This window comes from Ursus maritimus, unplaced genomic scaffold (genome assembly GCF_017311325.1).
Source record: "Ursus maritimus isolate PB19 unplaced genomic scaffold, ASM1731132v1 scaffold_21, whole genome shotgun sequence".
Taxonomy (NCBI): Eukaryota; Metazoa; Chordata; class Mammalia; order Carnivora; family Ursidae; genus Ursus; species Ursus maritimus.
The window spans coordinates 11357023-11377076 of NW_024424564.1; the positions used below are offsets into that span (position 1 = coordinate 11357023).

The following is a 20054-nucleotide window of genomic DNA, read 5'->3' on the forward strand; positions in this document are numbered from 1 at the left end:
AGAATGTACGATTATTTGGTTGTAGTTTTATTGATATGTTTTTATATTGAAGAAATTCAGGGGCAGAATGTGTCAGTAATTACGTTGTAATTGTGAAACATTATCCAGTGCCTTTTATTCATTCAGCTGAAACTTACTGAGCATTTAGTATGTGTCTGGCACTGTGTGGCCACTGGGGATATAGCAGTGAAGGAAACAAAGTCTTTGCCCTCCTATGAAGTTTACATTTTGTGGTGTCTATGGAGGAGAGAAACAGGGAATCCAAAAATAAGTCAGTATGTAGCATGCTAGTTGGTAATAAGTCATTTGAGAATAACATAGCAGTGTAAGGAAAAAAAAAAAAGGAAGAAAGGAGGTACCATTGTGGCACAGGGGTTTACCTATTTCATGTAAGGTGCTCAGATAAGTCCTCTCATAAATTGATCTGTGAGTAAAGACCTGAAGTAAGTGAAGGAGCAAGGGTATCTGGAGGAAGACGGTTTTGACAGGACAACAGTTGCAAAGGCCTTGAGGTAGGAGCACGCTTAGTGTCTTCGAAACAGCCCGGAAGCCGGTGTGGCTGGAACAGATGCGGAAGGGGAGAGTTAGTACGCGAGATCAGTAGTGGAGCCAGAAGGGCAGGAAACAATACTAAAATATTTGGGATCTTGTAGGCCAGGCCATTAAAAGTTCTTTAATTTTTTTACTTTTAGGGGAATAGAAGGAGACATGCAAGGTTTTGTCTGGAAAAGTTGTGAACAACTTTGAAATGGGTAAAAAATGATAAGCAGGTTTTTATCTTGCTCATCTATTGGGTTTATCTGTCTCTGATTTTCTTTGAGTTACTTTCTAATTCTGTAATTTGTAGAAGACCGTTAAAAACGTACACAGTTCACATTCATAGTGCAAATGAATTGTGTCCAGCGGAATACAATTGATTATTGCCCTCAGAATTTTGGATCTATTTGTAAATTCATGCCAGAATTCCCAATTTTTTTGTGTGTGTGTGTGGTTCTTGGAGTTTTTCTTTGAACCAGTTGTAACATTTTAATGACTCCCTTATTAATTAATGACTTCAATAATATCTTGGACATATTTATTTTACTTTGTGTATGAGTCATGTCTTTTTACCATTAGAAAAAAATCAGTGACACTTTTTGATAGAATTAATCTGGTTGCTCTGTTGAGGAAAGGAGCAGCCCAAGAGCAAAGGCAGAGATTAATTAGAAGTCTATTGCAAAAATTCAGACATGATGGTAACTTGAACCAGAGAATTAGTGGTAGGAATGGTAAACAGTGGTTGACATTGGGATATATTTTGAAGATAGATCTGAAAGGATTAATAGATTGGAAAGTGAGAGTGAGGGGTCAAGGATGACTACGAGATTTGAGGGTATTAATCATAATAAAATTTAGTGAAGTTAAAGAGATTTTTTCCCCTAAAAATTGGTAAAAAATCCTTTTCCCTTTTAATTATTTTTAGGTTGGCAATTTTTATTTTCTATTCTTAGGTATTTTGTTGGTTTGAGTAAGAAATGTAAAAGCTGGTGACCATAGGCTCTTTTCTCCAGGGGTTAGAGGGCAATATATAATTACTATATTGAAAACATCAGTAGCAACTTGTATCAGTCAGCGTTCTGGCAGGAAACAGGACACTGACAAGTATAATAGAAAATAATTCAATGATGGGATTATTTGCAAAGTGTAGGCAGGTTAAAGGAAACCAGCACGTAATGATGACCAAGCTAGTTAGCAATAGCAGGAAGCTGTTACCACTTCTAGATCTGAAAGGGACAGGGGACCAAATGATTACCTGAACCAGCAGTAGTCATACTTACGGAGGTTGGGGGGGGGGGTGGTTCCTGATAGGAGCCATCAAAAAAGCTTTAGTGGGGAATGGAGCCACAGCCAACCTGGTCTGGCGGCATTCCGTGCAGGTCAGGCTTCTAGGGAACAGAACAGAGTGAGTGGCTCTGGAGGGTCAAATGGAAAATAGCCAGAATTGCAAATAACTTCTAAACTCTGCCATAAAAACAAGTAAGCAAACAAACAAACTTATGTGCCTGCACTTTAAAAAGACGAAAAGAAAGAATTACTTTTTTAGTAGTAGAAGTTATAAAAACTCAGTTGGGTAGGTTTTAATGACATTAAACGAAACAGGATTATTACAGCTAAAAATCAACCATAAAATTTGGTTGACAGTTAAAAGTTTTGTTTTAATTTTATCTTTTGAAATAATCTCCCCACTCAGCATGGGGCTTGAACTCACAAACTCAAGGTCAAGAGTCATATGCTCCACCCACTGAGACAGCCAGGTGTGCCCCAGAAGTTTTTTTTTCTTTTTTAATTGAGGTAAAATTGATACAGAATGTATTAGTTTCAGGTATTCAACATAATATCACATTTGTATACACCACAGAGTTATCACATGAGTCTAGTTTCCATCTGTCACCATGTTATTGTAGTGTATCATATTGATTGATTTGCATATTTTAACCATCTTTGCATTCTTGGCGTAAATCCTACTTGATCATGATGCGTGATCCTTTTAATGTATTGTTGAATTAGGTTTGCTAATATTTGTTGAGGATTTTTGCATCTATGTTCATTACGGATATTGGCCTGTAACTTCCTTTTTTGGTGGTGTTTTTGGTTTTAGTACATCATAATGCTGGCCTTGTAAATGAGTTTGGAAGCATTCCCTCCTCTTCAGCTTTTTGGAAGAGTTTGGAAGTGATACGTATTAATATCTTTGAATGTTTGGTAGAATTTACCAGTGAAGTCTGGTCCTGTACTTTTGTTTGTTGGGAGGTTTTCCGTTACTAATTCAATCTTCTTACTAGTAATTGGTCTATTCAGATTTTTTAATTTCTTTTTGATTTAGTCTTGGAAGTTGTGTTTCTAAAAATTATCCATTTCTTCTTTGTCCAATTTTTGGATTGTAATTGTTCATAGTAGTCTCTTATGAGCCTTTGTATTTCTGTGGCATCAGTTCTATCTTCTCTTTCAATTCTGATTTGATTTGGGCCTTTCTCTTGGTGAGTCTAGGTAAAGGTTTGTTTATATTTTCATAGAACTAGCTCTTAGTTTCATTGATCTTTTCTATTGTTTTTTTTTAGTCTCACTTATTTCCAATCTGATCTTTATTATTTCCTTCCTTCTGTTAACTTTGAGCTTTGTTCTTTTTTTCCTAGTTCCTTTAAGTATACCAGATTGATATTTCTCTTGTTTCTTGAGGTGGGCCTGGATCGTTGTGAACTTTCTTCTTAGAACTGCTTTTGCTGCATTTCATAGATTTTGGATGTTTGAATTTCCATTTTCATTTGTCTCAAGGTATTTTTTAAATTTTCTCGTTGATATCTTTATTGACCCTTGGTTGTTCAATAGCATGTTGTTTAATTGTCACACATTTGTGATTTTTCCAATTTTCTTCTTAACTGATTTCTGGTTTCATACCGTTATGGTTGAAAAAGATGTTTATTATTTCAGTCCTCTTAAATTTTTAAACAATGTTTTATTATTTGAGAGAGAAAGAGAGAGAGCGTGTACAAGCTGGGGGGAGGGGCAGAGTGAGAGGGGGAGGCAGACTCCCTGCTGAGCAGGGAGCCAGGACCCTGAGATCATGACCTGAGTGAAGGCAGACACTTTAACCCACTGAGGACCCAGGCTCCCCTCAGTCCTCTTAAATTTGTTAAGATTTGTTTTGTGGCCCAAGATATGATTTATCCTGGAGAATGTTCCCTGTGTACTTGAGAAGAATGTGTATTCTGCTGCTTTTGGGTAGAATGTTCTGTATGTTTCTATTAAGTACATCTGTGTCATTAAATAAATGTTTCATTTAAATAAATGTTTCCTTTATTTTCTCTCTGGATGATCTATCTATTGATACAAGTGGGATATTAGAATCCCCTGCTATTATTGTATTGCCATCAATTTCTGTCTTTAGGCCTGTTAATATTTTCTCTCTATATTTAGGTGTTCCTATGCTGGTGCATAAATATTTACAAGTGTTATATTCTCTTGTTGGATTGTTGGACTCTCTTTATTATTATGTAATACCCTTGTCTTTTATTACACTTTTTGTTTCAAGGCCTATTTTGTCTGATAGGAGTATGACTACACCAGCCTTCTTTCCATTTCCGTGTGCACGGAATGTCTTTTTCCATCCCTTCACTTTCAGTCTGTGTGTGTCTTTAGATCTGAAGTGAGTCTCTTGTAGGCAAAGTATAGATGAGTCTTTAAAAAAAATCCATTCAGCCATTCTTTGTTTTATGATGAGAGAATTTAGTTTACTTACATTTATTATTTTATTTTATTTTTTTGTTACTTTAGTCACCATATAGTACATCATTAGTTTTTGATGTCGTGTTCAATGATTCATTATTTGCATGTAACACCCACTGCTCATTACAACACGTGCCCTCCTCAATAACCATCACCGGGGCACCCCATCCCCCTCCCCCTGCCCCGAAACCCCAGATTGTTTCCCGGAATCCATAGTTTACTTACATTTAAAATAATTATTGGTAGATATGTATCTATTGCCATTTTATTAATTGTTTTCTGGCTGTTTTTTAGTTCTTCTCTCATCCTTCTGTCTCTTGCTTTCTTCCCTTGTGTTTTGATGCCTTTCTTTATTGTTGTGTTTAGATTTTTTTTTTCATTATCTTTTGTGGCTGTATTATAATTTTTGCTTTGTAGTTATCATGTGGTTCATACAGAATAGCCTATATATTTAACAGTCTATTTTAAGCTGAGAGCAATCTTAAATTTGACTGCATTCTAAAAACTCTGTAGACTTTTGCTTCTCCCTTACCACATTTTATGTTTTTGACATCATATTTTACATCTTTTTATTTTGTGTATCCCTTAACAAATTATCATAGTTATAATTAATTTTACTACTTTTGTCTTCTAACCTTCATTCTAGCTTGTAAGTGATTAGTCTACCAACTTTACTATATTTTCACCTTTACCAGTGAGATTTTTATTTTGTGTTTTCTTATTGTTATCCTTTTCTTATTCTTTTTAGCTTAAATAAGTCCCATTAACATTCTTGTAAGGTTGGTTTAGCTTTTGCCTGTCTGGAAAACTTGTTATCTCTCCTTCAATTCTGAATGATAACCTTGCTGGGTAGAATATTCTTTGTTGGAACTTTTTTCCTTTCAGCGCTTTGAATATATCATGCCACTTTCTTCTGGCCTGTAGAGTTTTTGCTGAAAATTCAATCTTATGAGGGTTCCCCTTGTAGGTAACAAGTTGTTTTTCTCTTGCTGCTTTTAAGATTCTTTATCTTTAACTTTTGACATTTTAATTATAATGTGTCTTGGTGTGGATCCCTATGGGTTCATCTTATTTGGAACTCTCTGTGCCTCCTTCTCCAGGCTAGGGAGGCTTTCAGCCATTATTTCTTCAAATAAGTCTTCTGCCCCTTTCTCTTTTTCTCTTCTCCTTCTCAGACCTTTATAATATGAATGTTGGTTTGCTTGATTTTTTCTTATTGGTCTCATAAGCTATCCTCACTTTTGATTGATTGATTGATTGCTGCTCTGTTTGGGTAAGTTCCACTACTCTGTCTTCCAGGTTACTGATCCTTTCTTCTACTTCATCTAGTCTGCTGTTGAACCCTTCTAGTGTGTTTTTCAATTCAGTATATTCTCGTGACTTCTGCATGGTACTTTCTTATATTTTCTATCTCTTTGTTGAAGTTCTCACTGTGTTCATTCATTCTTCTCCTGCTTGGCGAGCTTCTTTATGACCATTGCTTTGAACTCCTTATCAGGTAAACTGTCTTACTTATCTCTGTTTCATTAAGGTCTTTCCTGGGGTTTTATCTTGTTCTTTCATTTGGAACATATTCCTCCGTTTCCTCATTTTGCTTGTCTTTCTGTATTTGTTTCTGTGTAGTAGGTAAATCACCTATCTCTCCCAGTCTTGAAGGAGTGGCCCTGTGTAGATGATGAACCTAGATGAACCTATTGTTCAGCCTTACTCTAGCTCTTGGTAGTTTCTCAAACCTTTGTGATTGTCTCAGTAGCCTGATTTACTCTCAACAGGTCCCAGTTGATGAGGATGTGCCAAGACCTGCCAGTGTTCCAGAGGGAGTGATCTCAATCAGTACCTGGTTTCAGGCCAGTTGGAAGCCAGATCCTCAGGCTTTAAAAGTATGCAAATAAATACAGTACTGAGGGACTGTAGTCATAAACCCTGCTGACTTCCAGACCAGCAGATCTGGAGATGTCCCCTGGGCCACAGTTGCAAAAATCAGGGCTTCAGAGAAGTCTGTAAGTTCATTTCTGGGAAGTAACAGTGATCTGTGGTGCAGCCCAGGTGGTGGCTCCCTGCTTACATTCCCTGAGAGCTCCTTTATAACCTCTAAGTGTGTGGCAGACCTGAAGCCTGTACCTCCTGGTACTGAGGGTATGTTTATGTTTGCTGTTTGTTCAGTGCCTTGGGTGTAATAACCTTCCTAGAACTGTCTTTCTTATTTTTATAGTCCTGTGGAGCCCAGAAATGCAAGCCCCTTTGGCTACCAGGGCCAGGTGGTCAAGGGGCATCCCCTGTGTGGACTGTGCTCACCCATGGGCTTTATGAGACTAGCATGCTAGAGAGTGCCAAGGGTAGAACAAGCCTGCAATCTTCATGAGGCAAGGAAAGAACTTTGGGGGTGGGGCATGCCCGTGGCTTTGGCAAGGCTGTGTCTGCATGTGCCTGCCTGCAATGGTAAGGTAGAGGGAGGGTACAAAAATGGCACTTGCTTGTACCTCTCTCCCCAAAGAAACTCCCAACTGGTTCTTGCTCCTCTAGCAGATACTTTAAGATTAGTAAATAAATCTCCTTCACATATATTTCGCTTACCTCTCAAACTGCTGCTTTTGCACTGGATCCAGGGATAAGTGAGTCCACACACAAGCCCCTCAAAAGGAGTATCTCAGATCCCCACCGCTCCCCACGTCCCCTGGACATAAACCCTGTTGGTTTCCAGAGCCAGATGTTTTTGGGGACTTGTCTCTCCAGTGTAGGTCCCCAGGGTTGGAGCGCCTGAAGTGGGGCACAGATTTTCACTCCTTGGGGAAAGGCTCCGGACTGTGAGATTACTTCTTGTGGGTGGTTGTGGCGGGGGGGTGAGGAGGTAGGATAGTTGGTGAGACTGTGTCTCTGCCTCACTTACCTAACTTGATATGGTCCTTCTATCACTTTTGGAGGGAGCTGTTCAGATGGTTAGTTTTCAGTTCTTTTTTAGTGGGAATTTTTTCATATGTAGCTGTAGATTTGGTATGTCCATGGGAGGAAGTTCAGGCTCTTCCTGTGCCACCATCTTGGATGACTTTCTACAAGTTTTTATATCACATTAAATGTTTTACTTTGGACTTACAAGGTTAAAAATGCCTTTCTTGGGGTGCTTGTGTAGCTCAGTCAATTAAGCATCTGACTCGATTTCAGCTTAGGTCATGATCTCTGGGTGGTGAGATTGAGCCCCATGTCAGGCTCTGCACGCAGCAGGGAGTCTGCTTGAGATTCTGTCTCTCCCTCTTCCTCTATCCCTCCTTCCTGCTTACATGCACACACATGCTCTCTCTAAATTAAATAAATCTTTAAAAAAATGCTTTTCTCTCTTTTATGTGTTTTACGTAGAATTCATTGAAAATGATTTTTAAAACTTCGTAGAACCATTACTTTCTATTTCTAAATATTTAAGAGCCTTTTTGTTGTATCTTTCCCTTTGTCCTTTTATTTTTTTATTTTTTATTTTTTTTAAAGATTTTATTTATTCATTTGACACAGAGAGAGAGACAGCCAGCTAGAGAGGGAACACAAGCAGGGGGAGTGGGAGAGGAGGAAGCAGGCTCCCAGAGAGCAGGGAGCCTAATGCGGGGCTTGATCCCAGGGCGCTGGGATCATGACCTGAGGCAAAGGCAGACGCTTAACAACTGAGCCACCCAGGTGCCCCTCCCTTTGTCCTTTTAATGCAGGTGTTTCAGATTTTGTTTAGTCCTTGAAAATTCCTTCATTTGAAGAAAAGAGCAAAGTCATCTCATCAACTTCTTGACCGGTAGTGGAATCTACTGAACATTGCTAGTGACTGGGAACTCAGTTCTTTCTAGAAGATGAAGTCTGTTTTATTCTCACAGACTTCTGTGTTTTGGTTTAATTTCTGTTTTAGGAGCAAGTGAAGTCTGTTATTCCATGAAGCAGAAAGAAATTTGATGAAAACTGACTGTTTCTGCTCTGCTTTTCCTTACTGCTAAATATTACTTTCTTCAAACTTCCCGTGGTTTCTGCAGTCTTACCAATGAGACACTGTTTCTTATCCCATCTCACATTGAATCATTCTGTTCCGTAGGCTTTTGTGATAGCACCGTCTTTGAGATTTTCTTTTGGGTCCTTGGACAGTGCCTGTCCAGTCTCTTTTCTGGACTTCCCTTCCTCTGCAGTTCCCTTAAATATTAGTGTTTCTGAGTTTCTGTAGGCCTTACTTTTCTTCTCACTGGGCGGTCTCATCTTGTCCCAAGCCTTGCATCCGTAAGTTGACAACCTAGATTTATATCTCCAACTCAGATCCTTTTCCCACCTCCATACCTGTATTTCTGTTTGCCTGTTGCCTATTCCCACTTGGATATCTCACAGGCATCACAATGTGTTTAAAACTGTTCTAAACCTTGTGTCCTTCTGTGTTCCCCAGCCCAGCTCAATGAATATTCATTCCTGGAGCCTTGCTTTTCTTCCCAGTTTAATCAATCATTATTGATTCGAACTTTTATATTTTGCTCTAATCCATCTTTCTCCATTTTCATTGTTCACTACCCTAATTCAGACCCTTCCCCCAGTTGTTACTACTGCAACAGCCTCCAAACCTGTAACAACCATATGAGGTAGGGAGTGGTGGTGTTTTTAACTTACCTGTGAGCAAACGTAGATTCAGAGAGGTTAAATAAGAATTCAGATTTCTGTTGCCCTAAAGCCCATTATATTTTCATTCTGTCATGCTGCCTTGCTGGCATTAATACTGCCTTCTGCTGGGGGGACTTAGGATGCTAAAAATAAAGCCTTTTATTTTAGATTCTGATGTGGTGTATTAAAATATATTAAGACAGCAGAGCTTTTGTAAGCCATTTATCAATTATATGAGAAGGAAAATCTTGCCCTAGCTGCATTCTGCCTCATATTTAGCAGGGTTCATAGTTTCAGAGCATTCACATTTGCGGTTCGCATGTAGAAAATTTTTAAGGCTTTGACAAGAATGTTACATGTACCTAATTATATGAGACTAATATTCTTTGTGGCTAACTGTTGAATTAATTAAGTTCACAGATTTCTAAAAAAAAAAAGAGTTAAAGTGATAGCTTTTCAGCCATTACTGGTGAAAAAATATTGGGAGAATGAGACAGAGTAAAACATCTTAGAAATTCTCACTGTTTTCTGTAGACATTTGTTTTCTCTACATTTGCCTTTAAAAAAGAAAAATATTCTCACCATTGCTTTAAAATTATATTTTATCATAAGTTGTGCTCAAAGGGAATATCCACAGTGATCTTAGCTGTACTTTTGAAGATAGCTCTTCAGAATTATCTTGATCTTGGATGATTGGTATCCTAGTTTAAGATCCAGGTAAAACTGAAGGAAAACAAACCCTGAAACCTTTAGGGAAAGAGTGAATATTGTCTTTGTTAAAGTGGTAGACAGGAAAACTAAAAATTCTAAATTTGGCTTTTAGTAAAATTTTGATTAATTTTTTCACTTCATTTCCCCATATGAATGAAGAAAATAGTTCCCAGCAGTCTGCACTGAAAGATTGTTCTCTAGACAAATATTTATCAAGACTCAGAAGAACACTGGGTTTTGGACACTCTGAAATCCTGTCACTTGATTGTAACTATCTTTTAACATCTGGGAAGGAGCAAAGAAAAGATTTGTAACAAACATCCCTTAGTGTCATTTGTAATGAGTTGATAGTTTTCATTGTATCTTATACTTCATTGATTCTAAGAGACTTTTTCCGATTTTATTAATAGAAATTTAGGTGTATCTTAACAATCAGTGGCATGTCATAGTTCAGTGGGCAACGTTTTTTTCTTAGTGGTGTGTAAAACATCAGCCTTAAACTCAATTGTGCCTTAGCTTTGATGAAAAACAGTGTGTATCTCCATTGATATTCAAAATAATAACAACAGTAATACATTGTTCTTGTGTCCTCCATACCTGAGGATCTTTTTTGGTCGCTTCTATTTTCTCAAACGTAACTATGACAGGAAGTAAGCAAAAAATGCTTCTAATGCTTAAAAGTGCTGTAATAAAACTCATGAAATAAATACCATGTATTTTAACATTAAATATTCCTTTGTCTCTGAGTACAGGGCCATATTTTGCACCCATTCTTAATAGGCTTAGTTATCTGATTATAGAGTCCACAAGGATTCAAGAGTAAAAAAAAAAAGCACATACATGTTTAAGTGAGAGTTCTAGGGCCTGCTGTACTATCAACTGAGAATGAGGGTGACCATATACAAAGAATTAAAAAACTTTTTAAAACAACACAGAACCCGGCACTGACCACATAGCACTTGCTAGTGTTAAGTAGGGACAGACAGCCTGATACACGTAAATCAGCCTGATTATAGCTTGGAAGAAACTCTGTCAAAACGCAGTCTGTTTGGTCCCACTGGCACTTCCTCTAAGGGACAAAATATTTTATTTTTTCACTTTTGAGCGGGAAACATTTGTTATTGATTACGTTTCCCCTCCTATTGCTTAATGGAGTTCTAGAACATATTTTGCCCTGAAGGTATCAGAATAATAACTTTTGTGATAACTTTCAGACATCTGAAATAGGATTTGATTGTATAATCCCAGTGGTCTCTAGATCCTCATCATTCTGCAGTGACATTTTTAGGCCTGAGGGCTAAAGGTTGGGCATAGGTTGTGGGAAGGTGCTAGAGAAGGAAAAAGTAGAGGAGAAATACCTAAAGAGCACACCATGGTACTGAAGAATGTTTCTAGAAGCTCTCAGTGGGCAGTTGTGCACCAGATGTCCAACTGCATTGTCAGTATTTATTTTTTAAAGATTTTATTTGTCTAATCTCTGCACCCAGTGTGGGGCTGGAACTCACAACCCTGAGATCAGGAGTCAGGTAGCTCCACCAATGGAGCCAGCCAGGCATCTCCAACTGCATTATTTTTGTTTGAAACAAACCCAAGCTATATATCTCCACAAATTCTTAGTATTACGGGAGCCTTTCAGGACATTCCCCTAAGACATGTGAATTCTGAGCATAACTTTGCTGGCTGTGAGCACCTTTAGCCTCAGAGTGGATGTTAAGTTCTGTGTATTGGCAGGTTTCCAGCGTTTACTAATTAGGTTATGCCTACTTAAATACTCCTGGCAATTTCCCTTGGCCACTGCATTCTTCACCCTCTGCCCTAACCTGTTTTGTATGCAGTCTGCCTTTGGGCTCTGCTTAGACATTTATAGCTTTTCTTTCAAAAGAAGTTTTTAATAAAGTATTGATTTGTATATTTAATAATTTATTGTTGATTATAAAAGCAATTCACTATAGAAAATATAAAGAGAAAAATTTGCTTTTCATCCTACCACCAGTGAACAAAAGTTAATATTTTAGTGTGTTTTAGTCTAGTCTTTTTTTTCTGGATTTATGTGTTGTGTGTAGGGGTGGGAGAGAGAAAAATAAGTGTGAATGTTATTTTTTAAAATGAGAAGCCTCTTGTATTTGCTACTGGGCACAAAGAGTAATTTTTAACATAACCTTTTTTTTTTTCCCCAGAACAATTTTAGAATCACAGAAAAGTTGGAAAGATAATACGGAAATTCTCATATGCCCTTTACCTGGCCTTCCCTAATGTTAATCTTATGTAACTATGGTACATACTTCAAAACTAAGAAATTAACACTGGCACAATGCTGTGAACTACAGACTTTATTTGAACTTCCCTAGTTTATCCACTGATGTCCTTTTTCTGTCCCAGAATCCCACCCAGGATACCATATTGCATTTTAAAAGAACAGTTTTGTTCTTTTTTCCCGCTTAACTTCAGACCATGAACATTTTTTTTTTGGTCATTAAGTGTTCTTTAAACAATACTTATTAATGGCCCCATGAGAGCTCATCAAATGGATAGATGTACTCTGATGTAAATATTTCTCGTTAACTTTGTGTGTTGGGTGGCATTTTGTGAGGTTGAGGAGTGTTAGAAAACACACACACACATCAATCATTTTCTTAGTGGTGTACTTGAATCAGGTAATTTGAATGCTAGATTATAACAGTGATTTATAATGCATTGCTCTAAAAGTAGAAAATAATCAAGATTATTTTCCTTAGAGAATATGTTTAAGAGCATTTTAGGTTGAGTTAATGCAGAAACAGATGAGCTGTTCATGAAGCAATTTGTTTTGAGGGTTATTTAGAGTTGCTTGGCGTTTGCCTAACCTTGCTTTAGGCAAATTGTGTGTGTACATTTTATATACACAAATCAGTATTTAGCCTTTTAATATGAGTCTGGTACTAGCATGATACCCACCTGTGTTTGAAAATACAGATTTATGGTATATTCTACCTATGCACTTAAGGATTCAGCTTTGACAATTACCACTTTTTTTTTTTTTAAAGATATAATTAATTATTCGACAGAGAGAGACGGCCAGCGAGAGAGGGAACACAAGCAGGGGGAGTGGGAGAGGAAGAAGCAGGCTCATAGCGGAGGAGCCTGATGTGGGACTCGATCCCGTAATGCCGGGATCACGCCCTGAGCCGAAGGCAGACGATTAACCGCTGTGCCACCCAGGCGCCCCCTGACAATTACCACTTTATTTCCTTTTCTGATATCCTTCATTAATGTTTATTTAGTTCTAGGTTAAGCATGTAATAGAAAAAGCGAAGATATCTAGAGGTTTTCTTGCATGTCTTGTATTATTTTGTAGATGTTGACAGCTTGATTGATACTTAATAAGTTTCATCCTTGAACATGAAGTTTGAAGTTTAGAGTGGCTTGCATTTAATGTTTGCTGTTTTACAGAATTAAATCAGGTGCTTTTAAAGAACTATTTGGTGTACCCTACTAAGCAAAATACTGTTAAATTCATACTTAGGTTTTACCTCTTACTGTTGCTCTGTTTAGTAAAACCTTATAGGTTAAATATTATGCTAGAGTTCAGTCTGGACTAGTGGACTACTCTTCTATTAGGAGATTTATAAACTAGAGGTTTATTGTGAGGGTTAAGCCATCATTTGTTAATTTGATACGGTTCTATGAATTAATATATAGAAATAACTGAGTTGAAGAATATGAACATGGAATTCTGATATACAGTACTTTCAGAAAATTGAATGCACTATCTCTGTAAGATCAAATATATTCCAATTTTCAGAGCTAGTGATAAATATTTTCTGGAGAATGCCTATACTTTCTTACTGCTGTCTTACAATTATATGTCTTTCTGTGGTGCAGTCTGTGGATTTTTAGTGGAGAGAGCTGTGTGATCTGTTACATAGAACGTTCATCACTTTAATGTTACTGGAGGACGGTATTTGATTTCCTTGTGCATATTTTTATTCACAACATAAAGTACTATATTAAGAGTTTCTTCGAGAGTTCCCAAGGTTGATGATATTTTTTCCTATGATTGAAGGTGCTGGGATTGTTGCCATTGGTACTGATTACATTATCGAGTTAGCTAAGGCAGAGTGACTCATCTGCTGGGTTTGCACATCTGTAGTGTATTTTTATATCTTAGGTCAGAGATTATGGACACTCAGACTTAATTGTACAAATTTCATCACCAGTGTTTCTAGATATAAGTATATTCCAAGGTTATAGATGACTCCGGGATTGAATTATGACAAGTATAATTAAAGGCAAACTGGTGTGTTTTTTTGTTTTAAGATTTTATTTATTTATTTGAGAGAGACAGAGATAGCGACAGAGAGAGAGCATGAGCAGGGAGGAGAGGGAGAAGCAGGCTCCTTGCTGAGCAGGGAACCTGATGTGGGACTCGATCCCAGGACCCTGAGATCATAACCCAAGCTGAAGGCAGACACTTAACTGACTGAGCCACCCAGGCGCCCAAAGTGGTGTTTTATATCATCTTCCATTTTAATTTCTCTTGTTTTATTTTTATCAAGCAATTTTAGTACCATTTTCTGAGTATTTGCTAAGTGCACACATAAAATTATAGGTAGATAAATGGTAAAGATATAGCTATAGATTCTTTCATTTCATTCTTAAAAGTCAAAATGTATGATTGAAAATGACTTTTTCAAAATCAGTGTGAAATATGAGGTTAAAGTGGGTAACTCTTTTAGGTCTAGAAGGATTATCTGACTTTTAGGTCATCATCCTATAATGACACTCACTGTAGGCAGGTAAATGATGTTGGGAGAATGCTTATGTTCATAGGTGGATGCTGTGACTGGTAGGTTAGACTTTGGGCGTCATAGACAGTAAAACACCATTAATTGTATTCTTAGGAATTAGAAGTTCTCCTTGTTATGGACTCTAGATTTTCTGTTTCTATCGGACAGTATTTTGGTAAGACATTAGTGGTATCTTTATAAGTGAGAATGTGAACTATGAAAGTGCAAACTGCTTCATTTAATGGCACGAGCCTGTCTTCCTACCTGTCTCTTAATATTTTCCCATGCACACCCTACATTCCAGCCGTAAGGAATTATTTGCTGCGTCTGGAGCGAGCCATGTCCTTTTATGCTTCTGTGCTTTTGCCTGCATTCTTGATCTGGATTACCTGTGCCCTAGCAAACTCCCCTCAGTCTTTTAGGACTTGACTTAGAGGTTGCCATTCTCAGGAGGCCTTCTGTCACTTGTCTTTCCTTCTGCTGTGAGATGTTCTGATGGCACTGGTCTGTGGGCTTGTAACTCAATCTTGTTTTCATTTTCTTATCTGTCTCCCTCACTAAACAGTAAGTTCCTTGAAGTCAGAGAATATGTGTGTATCTTATTTCTAGCATTTAAGTCAGTGCCTAGCAAAGAGAATTATTGCTTGAATGCTTCAGTGTGAAGATGGAGAAATGAATGAACTCAATTTTTTATTCTTTTATTCTCTCCTTAATATTGATAACTGTTTACAAATTATTGTTACCTTACTAAGTAATTTTTTGCTAGCTTAAGTCAAACAACTATATCTGAAATAAGGAAATGTTACTTTGTTAATATTTTAGATTTATCCACAGGAAAATGAATTGATAACAGTTTAAATATACATAAGTATGCACTTAATTTTTCTTGATCATGCTGGTTTTACTTATCTCTTACAGAGAAAACAGAAATGAGAGGAATCTGGTTTAAATTGCAGTACCAGGAATTTAGATTAGACATAAAGAGTATCCAGAAAATAAAGTACCAGATATTGAAGTGTGTAAGTAATGTCATTGATTTTTTGAAGAGTCTAAAAAGGAGGGTGGTGTGGTTAAATGGTTATGAATTGCAAAGTGGTTCACCAACACAGTCCCTAGTAAAAGAAAAAACCTAAAGGAAGAACAATCTCCTTGTATAGACTTAGAAATATGCAGATACAACCATATTCATGAATAGATACTTAAAAAATGGTTGGGTACTGTTTTCATTTTGTGTGTTTGTGTGTACTTCAGTTTTCAGCTAACAAGGAAACTATGTTGCAGGTGTCCCTACTTTTCACAGAATGGCTCTGGTTTTGGTGACTAGCAGAATATACTGAGAAATCTCTCCCCTTAGCTTGTTTTTTGTTAGTTTCTTAACTCTTCCTCAGAATAATATAAAGAATAAAAAATCCTTAGTTAAGTGTTAAGAATAAGCGGGAAACTCGTACATACCAATTACCAGTCAGACCATTGACATAAAGAACAAGGTTTTTGAATGTCATTCTCTTGATTGTTTTAATGTAATTAAATGTGGCAGTTAGCTATGCCCTAAACTGAGAGTTATATTGCTATGCTTCTAACTATAGATATTCTGTCCTGGCTGCATTTGAACAGAACTACTGTAGTATAAGCCAAATTCACCCCCAGTGCTACTGAACTGAAAGAGCAAATATACCTTCCTAAGCACCAAATTTATAATCACACTCATGAATAGAGTTCACTGTTCTCTTTGCTTGTCATTCTGCAAGAATCATATTGGAATAATTTAAGACAGCTTTACTAAATTTATTAATGTAACTCTTGTTATGAGGATAGTGCTTAAGTTTTAGGCTTCTGTGCTTATAGTGCAAAAGGCTCCTTTGTAATACAAGAGACAGGATTTTACCTGCAGTGGTGATATAATAATTCCTTGTCTTTTTAAACACCGTATATTTTTCTAAATGTTTTGATAGCTAGAATTTATTTGGTTTTCACAATAACTCTGTGAAATAGTTATCCTAATCTTATAAATGAGGAAATTTAGGCACAGAAAGGTTGACTGACTGCCATCTAAAACACTGTTTTAAAATAAATTACTTATTATTTCAGTGGCTAGCATTTACTAATTGCTTACTATATACTAGGGACTGGTTTAAGCTTTTTATACATATTGATTAATACGAACTTGGGCTTTGGAGTCAGATTTGGATTTAATTTGGCTCTTCCTCTTATCAGCTGTTGACCTTGGGAAAGCTACCTAACTTCTTCAAGCCTTGGTTTCCTCATCTGGAACACAGAAATAATGGTAGTACCTACCTCCCAGGGCGGTTGTCTAGATTGAGATAATCCAAATGCATTTATGTGTAGTGTACAGTGAAGGCTTTAAAATCAGTTTGCTATAGAAAATATTTAGTATAATTTTTAGCTTCTTGATTATTTTCCTGGTAAAATCATTGTATTCTTCTTGAGTATTGAGTCATAGTTGGTCTGATACACCAAAATGATATACAAAGTAACATCCATGTTACAACAAGATTATAGCTCCATATAGTGTCTGTAGCTACCTCTTTCCTTTCACGACCTCTAAATCACCTTTTGGTTCTAAGCCTTTTGCTGGTGGGAAGAAACCAAAGACAGTTAACAAGTCATGAATAGTCTTTTGTTTCATGGATAGCAGTCATGTTTCAGAGTCAAATGCAGGACACCTTTGGTCCATTGGGTTATATTCATTCCAGGAGTGCTGTTTTATATCAGTTATTTGGAACTCAGAATGTGTTTTTGTATAGGAAGTATCCTTTTGAATGAAGCCCATAAAGTCTTTTAATCCCTGGTACAACGGACATGCTGAATATTTGCATTGAAAAACAATAAAAGCAAGTAAAAACTTCATAATACTTTGGCAGTGCTGATAATCAAGGAATTAAAATGACAAAACTGAATATATATTGATACTCAAAATGTATGGTAGAATAGGAAGCATCAGTAATCTTTCCCCACCTAAGCAACAATTGCACTGGCAGAATCTTACATAGCTGTTTTAGTGCTTCCAAGTTACTGAAGTTGTTGAAGACCTGCATGTGCCAGAAGGCTTGGTTATAAATTGCAATTAATTTCAGTCAGTTTTACCTCTTAGCACAGCTACCCATCTTTTCCTCCAGCCCTGCGCAGCTTACACACAGCTTGTGAAAGCCAGGATAGGCAAAAAAGATCCTCTTTTCCAAATGTCAGAGATTTGTGCTTTGGCACTGATTGTTGCTTCTGATCACAGAGGTACACACAAAGAAGCGGGCAACCAACCATTGTTGTTGCGCCTCCGCCATTGTTGCAAGCCCCTCCCCTCCAGTGAAGGTGACTTCTAGGATTTTAAAGGACTAGCACCTTCTTTTGCCCCATTCATTTTTCTTTTTTTCCCTTTTGGGAAACAGACATTACAGACTACAACATTCAAAAACAACTGCCTATACAGGGAAAATTTGAAGGTGACCACACTTGTCCAGAAAAAGGCCCAGAAAAGATCTGAAAAGACAAGAACTCGAGTTCAGATGTCAGGCTGACTGTTGGCACAGAGCCAGTGTACAACAATCAAAAAAATAAAAATAAAAACAATCACAAAAAACAGCAAAGGGGAAAAGGAAAAGGGGAGAATCCGATTTCCAGAATTACCATATTTTTTATTAAAATATCCAGTTTTCAACAATAAAGCCATAAGGCATACAAAGAAATAAGAAAGTATGGTCCATTTAAAGGAAAAAAAAATCAACAGAAATTGCCCCTGAAAAAGTTCTGATGATAGACATGTTACAGAAAGATGAAACAATGGTCTTAAAGATGCTCAGAGAATTAAAGGAAAATGTGGAAAACAGAAAAAATACCAATAAAGAGAAAACAAGAAGAAATCAAATAGAAATTGTGCAGCTGAAAAGTACAGTAACTAAAATGAAAAATTCAGTAGTTTCAAAGGCAGATGTGAGTAGGCAGAGCAAAAAGTCAGCAAATTTGAAAATGGAACAATGGAAATTATTAAGTTTGAGGAATGGAAGGAGAACAGATTGAAGAGAAATGAGCAGAGTCTGAGAGACCTGTGGGACATAGTCAAGTGGAGCGACGTACATATGGGAGTGCGAGAAGGAGATGAGAGAAAGGGGAGGAGAGAATATTTGAAGAAATAAGGGCTGAAAACTTCCCATATTTGATGAAAGACACGAATATAAACATTCAGGGAGCTCTTTGCACTCTAAATAAGATTAACTCAAAGAGACACAACCAAGATGCATTATAATTAAACTTCCTAAAGCCAAAGACAAGGAATCTTTTCTATTTAAGATTTTATTTATTTGAGAGAGAGAGATAGCGAGCGAGCACAAGTGGGGGAGAGCAGAGAGAGAGGGAGAAGCAGGCTCCCCGCTGAGCAGGGAGCCCCATGTGGGGCGCAATCCCAGGATCCTGAGATCATGACCCAAGCTGAAGGCAGATGCTTAACCAACTCAGCCACCCCGGCACACCCCAAAGGCAAGGAATCTTGAAAGCAGCAAGAGAGAAACAAATCATCACATACAAGGTATCGTCAATAAGATTATTAGCAAATTGCTCATTAGAAACTTTGGAGGCCAGGTGGCAGTAGGCTTATATATTCAAAGAGCTAAAAGAAAAAAACTGTCAACCAAGAATTCTGTATCTGGTAAAACTGTCCTTCAAAAGTGATGGGGAAATTAAGACATTCCCAGATAAACAAAAGCTGAGGAAGTTCATTACCACTAGACCTGCCCTGTAAGAAATATGCAAGGGAGTCCTGCAAGGTGAAACCAAAAAGGACACTAGACAGTAACTTGAAGCCATACGGAGAAATGAAGGTCTCACTAAAGATAAATAAAGGGGAGTTATAAAAGCTAGTACTGTTGTAAGAACGATTTGTAACTACACTTTTTGTTTTCTACATGATTAAGAAACTAATATGTTTTAAAGGGGGAAAAAGCTAGTATTGTAATTTTGGCTTGTAATTCTTTTGTTCTCTATATAAGAGACTAATATGGGGTGCCTGGGTGGCTCGGTCAGTTAAGTGTCTGCCTTCAGCTCAGGTCACGATCCCAGGGTCCTGGGATCGAGTCCCACATTGGGTTCCCTGCTCAGCTGGGAGTCTGCTTCTCCCTCTCCCTCTGGTCTCCCCCCCTTCTCTCTCTCTCCTCTCAAATAAATAAAATCTTAAAAAAAAAGAGAGAGACTAATACATTTAAAAGAATGATTAGTTTGTGTATTTGGGCACACAGTGTATAAAGATAGCTTTAGGACATCGGTAACTGAAAGGAGTGGGGATGGAACTGTAAAGGAGCAGAGGTTTTGTATGTTATTGATGTTAAGCTGGGATAAATTCACGTTGGACCATTATAACATTAGGATGTGAAATCTAATCCCCATGGTAACCACAAAGAAAATAGCTATAGAATATACACACAAAAGAAAATTAGAAAGGAATTTAAACATTTCACTATAAAAAATCAGCTAAACACAATAGAAGACAGCAATATGGGAAATGAGAGACAAAAAAGCGTAAGACATGTAGTAAACAAATAGAAAATGACAGAAGTCCCTCCTTATCAGGTATTACTTTAGTTGTAAACGCATTAAGCTCTCCAGTCAGAAGACAGACTGGCAGAATGGATAAAAATACACGATCCAACTATATGCTCTCTACAAAGAGACTCACTTGAGATCCAAAGACAAATAGATTGA

The 20054-nt window shown here is 37.2% G+C and overlaps 1 protein-coding gene across 3 annotated transcripts in view; it reads left to right on the forward strand.

Annotated features, from left to right (window-relative positions):
- Positions 1–20054, forward strand: part of FRS2 (fibroblast growth factor receptor substrate 2) — a 112073-nt gene that overhangs the window by 69994 nt on the left and 22025 nt on the right. For 2 of the 3 annotated variants that reach the window (XM_040637252.1, XM_040637254.1), the window contains one exon: positions 15267–15367. The gene's annotated coding sequence lies outside the window, so the exon portion shown is untranslated. Of the gene's footprint in view, positions 1–6035; positions 6144–15266; positions 15368–20054 lie in introns of all 3 variants that reach the window. The other variant, XM_040637253.1, reaches the window with a different exon arrangement.